This window comes from Rattus norvegicus, chromosome 6 (genome assembly GCF_036323735.1).
Source record: "Rattus norvegicus strain BN/NHsdMcwi chromosome 6, GRCr8, whole genome shotgun sequence".
In the NCBI taxonomy this organism is placed as follows: Eukaryota; Metazoa; Chordata; class Mammalia; order Rodentia; family Muridae; genus Rattus; species Rattus norvegicus.
In genome coordinates, this window is record NC_086024.1 from 126,477,529 (window position 1) to 126,491,638 (window position 14,110).

The following is a 14,110-nucleotide window of genomic DNA, read 5'->3' on the forward strand; positions in this document are numbered from 1 at the left end:
AAATTAATATTGTAATGGGGAGCTTATTTTAGTAGTCATTACTACAATTACTTTTAATTGCCATCTGATTACTTTTTCTTTTTATATTTTACCCATGTTTCTTCTGTGTAGAATCTCCTTTGTAGACTGAAGGTCTAGTACCAAAAACTAAATTTCCAGTATTGAAAAACAAATTTACTCAAGGGTCTAAGACAAACAAGATATTTAGGATGATTTTTCTTTTCTGTTTAAGAACATTGTGGGTTCAGCAAGAGAAGAAGTCTAACTTCTCCTCATCAGAATTACTTGCAGCTATTCCACTGGCACAGAAAAGTGATTTCATCAAATTAACATTAGAGCAGTTTGATTATTTTAATGTCCTTCTCTATAATTACCTTTAATTTTATGTCTCCTGCTTTTGGTTTTGTATTGTTGATTGTTTATATCTTAGCCTTGTTTCTTCTCTACAGATTGAAGACCTAAGTATCAAGAGCTGAATTTTCAGTTAACTGCCTTAGTGGTCCACCTAACTTTGGTAAGAGCCAATCAGCTGCTACTAAGTACAGAAGCCTGCTAAGAACAATCTAAAGGAGAGGCAGTTGAAATTTCCAACTGACTGCTTCTATCAAGAGTATCACAAATACTCAGTGGAAAGTTATAAGAAGTAGTAGTTTTCCAAATCTATAATTCTTAATATAATATCTACTTTAGAGTGTTCAGATGCTTATTGAATACTTAAAGAAAAACGTTACAGCTAAAGGGTCATTCTGTCTCTCTATGTTGAAGCATAAGGTAACTGTCAGAGAGAGATTCATATCTGTCTTGAAAGAAAAATTGGCCTTAAAATAAATGACTGGCAAATAAACCTATTGAAAGAAAAACAAGTACACAAGGTACAAAGACTGGGAAGAGCTGTGCATGTGCAGAATTTTCAATTTTCTCCCATATTCATTGTAGTGTGGATGCTCTTTGTTAAGTGCATAGACTCATTAAGGGTCCCCAGAATGAATCCAAATGAGTTCCTCAGTACCAAGTAGTCATAAATGGACATAAAGCTGACAAGTAATGGGTCAATGGTGCTAGTTAATCCCATTTTATAATCATGCTTTACTTCAAAAGAGTCATCATGTGACAACATAAAACCTGTTCATGTAGGTATCACAAAAGTAAACTGCTCTCAGTTTAATGTGTTCCTGGAAAAATCCTGTGTACAAAATACTCTTTTCTTCTCCCCTGATGACCTTGAATGAAAGAAGTTAATCCTCAACCAGAAAGTAAATGCAAAACACAACAATGTATCCCTACCAGCAATAACTCAGTCCAAGATAACTGGAGAATCCTTTATGTTGTAGGTTGTCTCTTGTACTAGAGGGTGGTAAGTGTTTTCCAAACAGAGTCTCTCACTGAACCTGGAGATCATAGAATGAGGATACTGGGTGGCAAATAGGACCCAGGACTGTGCCTGTTGATGCCTCCCCAGTGACCTATTATAATGGTGCTGGAGACTAGAACTCAGGTCCTTTGTCATGTCTAACAACCACTCTGTTGAATGAACTATTTCCCCAACCACTCAACCTCATCACTTAGTTCTAAGAGAATATGTCTTTTTATAAAAATGAAACAAAATTATACTATTTCATGCCTACAAATAATAATGATTCCTGTATATTCCTGAATCTTACTCAGTGACTGCTTATGTTTTCTCAGTTTTAGTATTCATAAAATTTCCTGTGGTTGTAGGAAACAGGATCCCACAAAATCCATATTTTGTTGCTGGTTGATGTGTAGTCATGTATCACTTAAGGTCAGGTATGCATCCTGGAAATGTGTCCTTAGGGGACTTCTTCTTGAGTAAACATCGTACAGTACATGCACAAATGTGCATTGTATAAGACAATTAACTGTTCTATGTGGCCTCTTGTTATAATAAAGATACAAGTTCTACACAAACTGATTTATACTGCAGGGGCATATTGCAGCCCACTGTTTACACAATAAACTTTCATTTCTAAGTAGGAGTACATACTAATAGAAAAGTAAAAAAATTATAATGTAGGTGGGGAAGAGAACAGACCACTCAGGAGTGCAGACATTCCGAGGCCGCAGGACCGACTGCCACCTCTGCACACCTCCCCCCACATTCCTGGTCCAAGTGGAAACTGCACAGTGCCTCTGGAAAGAAGGATATAGGAACAGACAGCTGCTGGTGAAAGGTAAAAGTTTTAAAGTTGGCCCCCTAGACACAAAGTTTAGAGCAGAAGAAAGAAACTGGTTAGGCCCTGAGATTGTATGTTCCAGGAAGTGTCTCTTAGGACCATAGAATGGGTAATTACATCGGCCAGTTCGACAGCTTTCTCCCAAGAACTAGCTGATCATGAAGCTAGATTAGAATCTTAGCGAACAATCTTGAGAAGCAGGAAGTAGCTTCTCCCAGGAGCTAGCAGACCATAAAGTTAAACAATCTTGAGAAATGGAGTTTCTCCTTGTGATTTTTCACTGGTACTCTTCACACTTTTCCAATGATGCCATCCCTGCCCCCCTCGGGTTGTGGTTTCTCCCTTTAAATACCCTTTCTCCCAGCCTCTCGGGGTTGAACTCCACTGCCCCTGCGTGGGATATGAGTCTCGACCCCAGTGCACTGGTTCCTATGGATAAACCTCATGTGATTACAACAAGGACGGTCTTGTGTGAGTTCTTGGGGGTTGCATCATCCCGAGACTTGAGTGAGGGTCTCCCCACTCCAGGGGTCTTTCATTTGGGGGCTCGTCCGGGATGGGTGACCACCCTCGTCTCTGAAGACCCACTTGGAGGTGAGATAGCGTCTGTCTTTGTGTTTTGTGCCAGCTTAACTCTGGGTCTGAATTTGCTTGTGAGTTCTGGAGTTCTGGTTTTGTAGTCGCTCCCATCTCAGGCTGAGAGGGAGGCTCATGTCTCAGGAGAGACGTGAGTGTGAGCGGTAGACGTGCCAGGGGCTCACTGATTGTGCTGCCCTGGGAGACGTCCCAGGAGGTGAAGAGAGACCCTAGGGATGCCTGGGAGATTCCCATCTGGGTGCTGGTTAGGATTCGGTGATTCGCCTGGATTGGAGAAGAGACCCGCCCTCCTGGCTGTCTGTATTTCCAGAGTGGTCTTTGTCTGTGTGTCTTAGGTCTTGTTTTGTGTTACTGAAGTTAGGGCTAGAACACACAACTTGTTAGTTGAGATTCTGGTTGAGAAGGAGGAGTGAAGTAGAATCCGCTCCCCTTCATCTGCTTTTGGTGAGCTCACGGAAGCTCCCATCTGAATCAGTTCAGTTTTGTGGTGATCTCGCAGCGGCCTCTTGTTTTTTGTTTTTGTGCGCACTTCTATTTTTTTGTCTGTTAATCTTTTGATTGTCTTTCTGTGTGACTGAATGCTTTTGTCCTTTTCGGCGGACCTCTATTTTCTGGATTCTCTTCTTGTTTTCTCACCATCCCACTTGAGATGCTTGTTAGTAGCTGTTACAGGAAATACAGAATCCTACTAGAGGCCAGAAAAAATATTCCAGACACGGATGGAAGGCCCTCACTTCTGCCTGTTGACTTCAATATGCCTGAAGGTAGGGAATGCTACAAGTCTTATACCAGGCTCCAATGGTGGGTCTCTGAGGGGCTAAAAAAAGCCCCACCAATTTGACTAAAGTAAGAAAATATATATAAAGAAAAAGTTGCAGAAACTTGAAGGGTTAAACTAAGTCGCTGAGAGAGTTAGTGTAAGTTGCAGAGAAAATCTGTGCACATAAGTGGACAGCATCCAGTAGCTGTAAAAAAGAGATTAAAAAAAAAAGCTAGAGAGCTAACGAGAGATAAAAGGCAGGCAAAAAACTTATACTGGCCACAGTAGTTAGAGAGACTAGGAAGACAGTACCTGGCAACAGAAGAGAATTCCTGACTAAAGATCAGAATGCCTATTGTAAAATAAAGGACACTGGGTCAAGGACTGCCCCAGGATAGAAGGGAAGCCCAATCAGTGTTTTGTGGATACAGGAACCCAACGTTCTGTGCTCCTATGCCCCAGTGGGCCAGTGTCCATTAAAGACCTTGGGTACAGGGGGCTACCGGCAACAAACAATACTCATGGACAACCCGAAGAACAGTGGACCTTGGCGTGGGCCGGGTAACACACTAGTTCGTGGTCATCCCTGACTGCCCCTATCCCTTGCTCATAAGAAATTTGCTCTCCAAAATGGCTTGCGTGGGCTGAAATGGCTGGGTGAGGCCATGTATATACATATCTGCAGACTGGGTATGTGGAACTTAAGACCTGTCTCAGTACACCACTACTTGATGGTGGGAGATGTGTGGCTTAGTACCATTCTGCCTGGAACACATTGCTTCTGCCAGCCAGGCACTAACAATTATCACCCAATCCAGGACTTAAAACTGTGGTAGAGTGGCTGATGTTTTGCCTTTGAATGAAATGTCCCAGAGGATGGGACCACTGGTCAGCTGACATGGACTAGATTCTTGACCTGTTGGGGGCAATCTGGTCACCTTGCTGCCCAATCCTGACCTGGAGCCACCACAGCACGAGTGTCAAGCACTGGTAGAAGCCCATGGGTGGAGGGAAGACCTCTGCGACTGACCGATCGACCCCTGCTGAAAGCCAAGGCTACCTTGTCTTCAGACAGGAACAGTTCTCTTCATGAAAGTCAGAGATAAGTGAGTGCTGCCATGGTGGACAACACAATGTCATCTGGGATGGCTGAACCTCTACACCCCAGCACATCAGCGCCACAGATGCCTTTGCCATCTCTTGGATGCCATGATGAAGCCAACAACTGTGAATATTATTCATTGCCCAGGACATCAGGAGGAAAGAGATTCAGTGGCATGGGACAATAACAAAACAGATTAAGTGGCTTGAAAAATGGCTATGCAGGAGCTTATCCTGGTTACAGGCCTGCAAGAGACAGCCACTGGGAACTAGGATTGGACTAAGGGATGGCCTCACTTAGAATGTACAACAGAAGAAAAGGCCCAAATTGCTTAAAAGAAAAAAGACAATGGCACACTTGAGGGAAAACTATATTCCCCAGAGAACAAACAAAAGACTCACTTTGACAAATATACAAATGGACTCATTTAAGAGATAAAAAGCTTGTCCAAGTAGTTAAGGTATATATAATAGACTTTAAGATTTCAGCCAGAGAGACAGTAAAAAAATATATGTCAGTATATCAGTAAGTGAATGCTTAACAAACAAACAGGGCAAAGAGACCTAGAGAATTTAGTGAAAAGTCGAAGTGAACTTCACTGAGATAAAACCAGAAAAATATGGTTACAAATATCTCCTAGTGCTTGTAGATACCTTTCCAGGAATAGATAAAAGCTTTCCTCATTAAGCAAGAGACGGCCTCGGTAGTCATCAAGAAGATACTGGAAGAAATCTTCCCCCGGTCTGGAGTGCCCAAGGTAATCAGGTCAGACAATGGTCCTACTTTCATTGCCAAGGTAAGCCAGGGTGTGGCCAAGTATTTAGAGGTCTATTAAAAATTACATTGTATCTACAGACCTCAAAGTTCAGGACAGGTAGAGTAAATAAATAAAACTCTAAAAGTGACCCTGACCAAATTGACCATGGAGACTGGCGCAGACTGGGTGGCACTCCTTCCCTCTTGCTCTCTTCAGAGCAAGAAATATCCCTTCCAGATTCAGCCTTACCCACTTTGAGATCTTATATGAGGCCTCAGCTCCTCTGATTGTATTAAATAATATTATTAAACTAACATGTCATAGTAATAATGATTTATATGCCAGGCTAAAAGACCCACAGGTGATACAAAAAGAAGTCTGGTCACAGCTGGCAGCAGCCTATACCCCAGGGGCCCCTGAGACATCTCATCAGTTCCAGGTCAGAGACTCGGCTACATACAATGACACCGAGCCCAGACTCTCTAGCCTCACTGGAAAGGACCGTAACTGGTGCTGCTGACCACCCTGGCAGTCGTCAAGTCTCAGCCCTCACCAGCCGTGTACTAGCTGTTGGGGCCTGAGAGCTGGGACCTAGAGGAACACTCAGATCTTCAAAAAGCTCCCTAGACTTGCACATCAGATAAGTGGATACATCAGAGATGTGCCTGGGAGGTTGCTATAATGCTCATTTGAGGAGTGTGCTTTAGAAACAAGAATTTCATGTTTGCCCTGGGTTCCATCAGGATAGGTGTGGGGATAGGCTTGATTTCTATTACAAATGATGTAACATTACATATGTTAGTACTCCTAACACTTCTTGGGACTGTACCTCAGGAATCACAACTTATATAAGTTTAGAAGTTCTAAAAGACAGTCATGACCTTTGTGTGTAGGTTCAGCTAGTGTCCAGATTAAAATCCTGATGGTAAAGACTTAATAAGACACAAAAAGGAGTTAAAAATTACTTAGGGCTACCTTGAGGCTGAGTCTAGGTGCTACAAGGGCAGCTACAAGGACATATGCTGTTGCCCTGCAACACAAGGCTTCTGGAAAATTCAGAACTGCCATTGACTTAGATATAAAAAGAGTAAAAAAGACTTTTTAGGAATCCCTAACCTCCCTCTCAGAGGTAGTCCTTCAGAATAAGAGAAGATTAGACCTGATATTCCTTAAAGAAGGAGGTCTATATACTACACTAAAAGAAAGAATGTTACTTCTATATAGACCATTCAGGAGTAATTAAAGACTCCATAAATAAATTTTAATAAAGGTTAGACAAAAGACAGAGAGACAGAGAAACAAATCAGGGATGGTTCGAGAACTGGTTTAGTAGACATCCTTGGATAACTACTCTGATATTTTCCCTTATGGGACCCTTCTTAGTTTTGCTTCTGTTTCTGATTATAGGCCCATGTGTGTTAAATAAACTAGTTACCTTCATTAGAGAAAGAGTGAGTGCTGTTCAGATTTTTATGCTATGCCAACAGTATCATACTTTAGGAGGACAAAAAAAAATCAATATTATAAAGATGCAGAAATTTAGTTCTATGATTAGAACTAGCCACTAGCAGAAGTGGGGAATGAAAGGTAAATGTTTTAAAGTTGCCCTCCTAGACACAAAGTTTAGAGCAGAAGAAAGAAACTGGTTAGGCCCTGAGATTGTATGTTCCTGGAAGCTTCTCCTAGGACAATAGAATGGATAATTACATCGGCCAGTTTGACAGCTTTCTCCCAAGAACTAGCTGATCATGAAGCTAGATTAGAATCTTAGCGAACAATCTTGAGAAGCAGGAAGTAGCTTCTCCCAGGAGCTAGCAGACCATAAAGTTAAACAATCTTGAGAAACTGAGTTTCTCCTGTGATTTTTCACTGGTACTCTTCACACACTCTTCACACTTTTCCAATGATGCCATCCCTGCCCCCCTCGGGTTGTGGTTTCTCCCTTTAAATACCCTTTCTCCCAGCCTCTCGGGGTTGAACTCCACTGCCCCTGCATGGGATATGAGTCTCGACCCCAGTGCACTGGTTCCTATGGATAAACCTCATGTGATTACAACAAGGACAGTCTTGTGTGAGTTCTTGGGGGTTGCATCATCCCGAGACTTGAGTGAGAGCCCATATCTAACCATAATAAGAGCCATAAACAGCAAACCAGTAGCTAACATCAAACTAAATGGAGAGAAACTTGAAGCAATCCCACTAAAATCAGGGACTAGACAAGGCTGACCACTCTCTCCCTACTTATTCAATATAGTTCTTGAAGTCCTAGCCAGAGCAATCAGAGATCAAAAGGAGGTCAAAGGGAAACATATTGGAAGGGAAGAAATCAAAATATCACTATTTGCAGATGATATGGTAGTGTATTTAAGTGACCCCAAAAGTTCCACCAGGGAACTACTTAACCTGATAAACAATTTCAACAAAGTGTTGGGGTTTCAAATTAACTCAAACAAATCAGTACTCTTCTTCTACTCCAAGGATAAACAGGCTGAAAAAGAAATTAAGGAATAGTCTGAAATAATATAAAATACCTTGGTGTGACTTTAACCAAGCAAGTAAAAGATCTGTACGACAAGAACTTCAAATCTCTGAAGAAGGAAATTGAGGAAGATCTCAGAAGATGGAAAAATCTCCCATGCCCATGGATTGGCAGGAATAATATAGTAAAAATGGCCATTGTGCCAAAAGCAATCTACAGATTCTATGCAATCCCCATCAAAATTCCTACTCAACTATTTATAGAAAGAGCAATTTGCAAATTCATTTGGAATAACAAAAAACCGAGGATAGCAAAAACTATACTCAACAATAAAAGAACTTCTGGGGGATCACCATTCCTGACTTCAAGCAGTATTACAGAGCAATAGTCATAAAAACTGTATGGTATCAGTACAGAGACAGGCAGATAGATCAGTGGAACAGAATTGAAGACCCAGAAATGAACCCACACTCCTATGGGCACTTGATTTTTGACAAAGGAGATAAAACCATCCAATGGAAGAAAGATAGCATTTTCAACGAATGGTGCTGGTTCAACTGGAGGTCAGCATGTAGAAGAATGCAAATCGATCCATTCTTATCACCATATACAAAGTTTAAGTCCAAGTGGATCAAGGACCTCCACATCAAACCAGATACACTGGAACTAATAGAAGAAAAAAATTGGCAAGAGTCTCAAACACATGGGCACTGGGGAAAATTTCCTGAACAAAACACCAGTGGCTTATGCTCTAAAATCAAGAATCGACAGATGGAACCTTATAAAACTGCAAAGCTTCTATAGAGCAAAAGACACTGTCATTAGGACAAAATGGCAACCAACAAATTGGGAAAGGATTTTTACCAATCCTACATCTGATAGAGGGCTAATATTCAAAATATACAAAGAACTCAAGAAGTTAGACTCCAGAGAGCCAAATAACCCTATTAAAAATGGGGTACAGAGCTAAACAAAACATTCTCAGCTGAGGATTATCAAATGGCCAAAAAGCACCTAAAGAAATGTTCAACATCTTTAGTTATCAGGGAAATGCAAATCAAAACAACCCTGAGATTCCACCTCACACCAGTCAGAATGGCTAAGATAAAAAACTCAGGTGACAGCAGATGCTGGCGAGGATGTGGAGAAAGAGGAACACTCCTCTATTGTTGGTGGGATTACAAACTTGTACAACCACTCTGGAAATAAGTCTGGAGGTTCCTCAGAAAATTGGACATTCCACTCCCTGAGGACCCAGCTAAACCTCTCCTGGTCATATACCCAAAAGAGAATCCAACATACAACAAAGAAACATGCTCCATTATGTTCATCGCAGCCTCAGTTATAATACCCAGAACCTGAAAAGAACCCAGATGCCCTTCCACAGTGGAATGGATTAAAAAATGTGGAACATCTACACAATGGGGTACTACTCAGCTATCAAAAACAATGACTTCATGAAATTGATAGGCAAATGGAATGAACTAGAAAATATCATCCTAGTGAGGTTACTCAATCACAGAAAAAGACACTTGGTATGTACTCATTGGTAAGTGGATATTAGCTAAAAGCTCAAATTACCCAAGATGCAATCTACAGATTACAGGAAATTCAATAGGAAGGATGACCAAAATGCAGATGTTCCCACTCCTTCTTTAAAGGGGGAATTATTCATAGGAAGGGAGATGGAAACAAAGTTTAGAGCAGCGACTCAAGAAATGGCCATTCAGAGCCTGTCACACATGTGGCCCATATATATATATATATATATATATATATATATATATATATATATATATATATATATATATATATATAATCTCCCAAGAGACAAATCCAGATCATGTCCAATACAGAGGTCAATGCTAGCAGTAAACCACCGAACTGAGAATAGGACCCCCTTGGGGGGAATTAGAGGAAGTATTGAAAGAGGTGAAGGAGCTTGCAACCCTATAAAAAAACAATGCCAACCAACCAGAGCTTCCAGGGTCTAAACCACTACTGAAAGACTACATATGGACTGACCCAGGGCTCCAACTGCATATGTAGCAGAGAATAGCCTTTATGGGGCACCAGTGAAAGGGAATGCCCTTGGTCTTGCCAAGGTTGAACCCCCAGTGCAGGGGAATATGGGGGAGGACAATAAGGGGGATGTATAGGGGGAATACATCCATATGGGGGAGGGGGAGGGAATGGGGGCTTATGGACAGGAAACCGGGAAGGGAAATAACGTTTGAAATGTAAGTAAAGAAATAGATAATAAAAAATTAAAAATTATAATGTAGTAATTACATAAACAAGGTCCGTAATCATCTGTTGGACCATTTAGTACTACATTTTATCTATAAGTATAGGTGCTGGATTTTATGACTGGTAGCCTGGCAGGTTTGATTACACCAACATCATCACTAACATGAGTAATACATACTGTTATAATATTATCACAATGATGGTATAAGTAGCCTACAGGAATCTTTCAGTCTGATTAAAATCCTATCATTATTATAATACAATATTTTATAAATATAAATACAGGATACTATATTCAACATAATTCATCATTGAGTGCTACATTGAAAAATGTGCTGTGTATGTACTGTTCAAGTCTTTAAATCTGTTAGCAAATCATTCCCCTCTTTCTAATCAGGTTTTCAACTTTTCCTGTTGTACCTAACTAGTTGGAGAAGCAATTATGAGAGGTGTAGATGGGTCCTCAGGTAGTGCAATGTCCAGTTTTCTGAGGAACCTCCAAACAGATTTCCAGAGTGGTTGTACCAGTTTGCAATTACACCAACAACAGAGGAGTGTTCCTTTCTCTACATCATTGCCAACAGCTGCTGTCACCCAAGATTTGTATCTTAGCTATGATGACTAGTGTGAGTTAGAATCCCAGGGCTGTTCTGATTTTCATTCCCCTGATGACTAAGGATACTGAACATTTCTTTAGGTGCTTCTTAGCCATTCGATATGCCCCAGCTCTGAATTCTTTGTTTAGCTCTGTACCCCATTTTCAATAGAATTATTTGGTTCTCTGGCATTTAACTTCTTGAGATCTTTATATATACTGGATATTAGCCCTCTATCAGATATATAATTGGTAAAGATCTTTTCCCATTCAGTTGGTTGCCATTTGGTCCTATTGACAGTGTACTTTGCCTCATAGAAGCTTTGCAATTTTATGAGGTCCCATTTGTTGATTCTTGATCTTAGAGCATAAGCCATTGGTGTTCTGTTAAGGAAAATTTGCTCTGAGCCCATGTGTTTGAGGCTCTTCCCCACTTTTTCTTCTATTAGTTTCAGTACATATGGCTTTATGTGGATGTCCAAGATACACTTAGACTTGACCTTGTATTGGGCAATAAAAATGGATGGATTTGCATTCTTCTACATGCTGACTTCCAGTTGAACCAGCACCATTTGTTGAAAATGGTGTATTTTTAAATTTTATATGTTTTATTTGCATTTCAAATGTTATACCCTTTCCGAGTTTCCTGTCATTAAGCCCCCTATCCCATCTACCTCTCCCCCTTCTTCGAACAGAAAGTTCCCCTTCCCCAACCACCTTCTCTTTTCTGCCTCCATGCTCTGACATTCCCCTACACTAGGAAGGGGGATCCAGACTTGGCAGGACCAAGGGCTTCTCTTCCCATTGGTGCCCAACAAGGCCATGCTCTGCTGCATATGCAGCTGGAGCCATGGGTCTGTACATGTGTACTTTTTTGGGTAGTGGTTTATTCTCTGGTAACTCTGGTTGGTTGGTATTGTTGTTCTTATGGGGCTGCAAACCTCTTCAGTTCCTTCAATCCTTTCCCTAACTTCCCCAATGGGGACTCTGTCCTCAGGTCAATGGTTTGCTGGAAGCATTTGCCTCTGTATTTGTCATGCTCTGGCTGAGCCTCTCAGGAGACAGTAAGATCAGACTCCTCTCTGCCTTCATTTCTTGGCTTCATCACTGTGGTCTAGGTTTGGTAGCTGTATATATATGGCTTGAATCCCGAGGTAGGGCAGGTTCTGAATGGTCATTCCTTCAGTCTTTGCTCCAAACTTTGTCTCCATGTTGCCTCCTATGAATATTTTTATTCCCCCTTTTAAGGACTGAAACATCTGCACTTTGATCATCCTTCTCCAACTTCCTGTGATCTGTAGATTTTATATTCAGTAATTCAAGCTTTTGAGCTAATATTCACTTATCAGAGAGTGTATACCATGGGAGGTTTGTGTGTGTGTGTTTGTGTGTGTGTGTGTGTGTGTGTGTGTGTGTGTGTTTGCATTACCTAAGTCAGGGTGATACTTTATAATTCCATCCATTTTCTATGAATTTAATGAAGTCATTGTTTTTGATAGCTGAGTAGTACTCCATTGTGTGGATGTACATTTTATGTCTCCATTCCTCTGTTAAAGAGCATCTGGGTTCTTTCCAGCTACTGGCTATTAAAAAAAGGCTGCTATGAACATAGTGGAGCATGTGTCCTTGTTATATGTTGGAGCATCTTTTGGGTATATGCCCAGGAGTGGTATAGCTGGGTCCTCAGGTAGTACTATAACTAATTTTCTGAGGAACTGCCAGACTGATTTCCAGAGTGGTTGTACCAGGTTGCAATCCCACCAAAAATGGAGGAGCATTCCTCTTACTCCACATCCTCGCCAGCATCTATTGTCACCTGACTTAGCCATTCTGACTGGTGTGAGGTGGATTCTCAGGATTATTTTGATTTGCATTTCTCTGATGACTATGGATGTTGAACATTTGTTTAGGTACTTCTCAGCCATTTGATATTGCTCAGCTGAGAGATCTTTGTTTAGCTCTGTACCCCATATTTTAATAGGGTTATTTGGCTCTCTGGAATCTACCTTCTCGAGTTTGTTGTATATTTTGGATATTAGCTCTCTGACAGATGCGTAAAGATCTTTTCCCAATCTGTTGGTTGCCTTTTGTCCTAATGACAGTATCGTTTTCCTTACAGAAGCTTGGAACTTTATGAGGTCCCATTTGTTGATTCTTGATCTTAGAGCATAAGCCATTAGTGTTTTATTCAGGAAATTTTCCCCAGTGCCCATGTGTTTGAAATTCTTCCCCACTTTTTCTTCTATTAATTTGAGTGTATCTGTGTTTATGTGGAGGTCCTGGATCCATTTGGACTTAAGCTTTGAACACAGTAATAAGAATGGATCAGTTTGCATTCTTCTACATGCTCACCTCAAGTTGAGCGAGCACCATGTGTTGAAAATGCTGTCTTTTTTCCATTGGATGGTTGTGGCTCCTTTGTGAAAGATGAAGTGCCCATAGGTGTGTGGGTTCATTTCTGGGTCTTCAATTCTATTCTATTGATCTACATGCGTGTCTCTGTGCTAATACCATATAGATTTTTATCACTATTGCTCTGTAATACTGCTTGAGGTCAGGGACGGTGATTCCCCCAGAAGTTCTTTTATTGTTGAGGATAGTTTTTGATATCCTGGTTTTTTTGTTATTCCAAATGAATTTGCAAATTGTTCTTTCTAACTCTATGAAGAATTGAATTGGAATTTTGATGGGGATTGCATTGAATCTGTAGATTGCTTTTGACAAAATGGCTATTTTTACTATATTAATACTATTAATCCATGAGCATGGGAGATCATTCCATCTCCTGAGATCTTTTCAATTTAATTCTTCAGAGACTTGAAGTTCTTATCATACAGATCTTTCACTTGCTGGTTAGAGTCACACTGAGGTATTTTATATTATTTAGGACTATTATGAAGGGTGTCATTTCCCTAATTTGTCCTTTGAGTAGAGGAAGGCTACTGATTTCACTGAGTTAATTTTATACCCAGCCACTTTGCTGAAGTTGTTCATCAGCTTTAGTAGTTCTCTGGTGTAACTTTTGGGGTCACTTAAGTATACTATCAAACCATTTGCAAATAGTGATATTTTGACTGCTTCCTTTCCAATTACTATCCCCTTCACCTCCTTTTGTTGTCTGATTGCTCTGGCTAGAACTTCAAGAACTATATTGAATAAGTAGGGAGAGAGTGGGCAGCCTTGTCTGGTCCCTGATTTTAGTGGGATTGCTTCAAGTTTCTCTCCATTTAGTTTGATGTTAGCTACTGGTTTGCTGTTTATGGCTCTTATTATGTTTAGGTATGGGCCTTGAATTCCTGATCTTTCCAGGACTTTTACCAGGAAGGGTGTTGAATTTTGTCAAATGCTTTTTCAGTATCTAATGAAATGATCATG

General features: G+C 40.7%; 1 protein-coding gene across 2 annotated transcripts in view; it reads right to left on the reverse strand.

Annotated features, from left to right (window-relative positions):
- The window catches only part of Catsperb (cation channel sperm associated auxiliary subunit beta), a 378,659-nt gene that overhangs the window by 329,373 nt on the left and 35,176 nt on the right, over positions 1-14,110 (reverse strand). The window contains exon 1 of one of the 2 annotated variants that reach the window (XM_063262695.1): positions 375-533. The exons of the other annotated variant lie outside the window; for it this stretch is intronic. The gene's annotated coding sequence lies outside the window, so the exon portion shown is untranslated. Of the gene's footprint in view, positions 1-374; positions 534-14,110 lie in introns of those variants that run through there. 2 annotated transcript variants of the gene reach the window in all.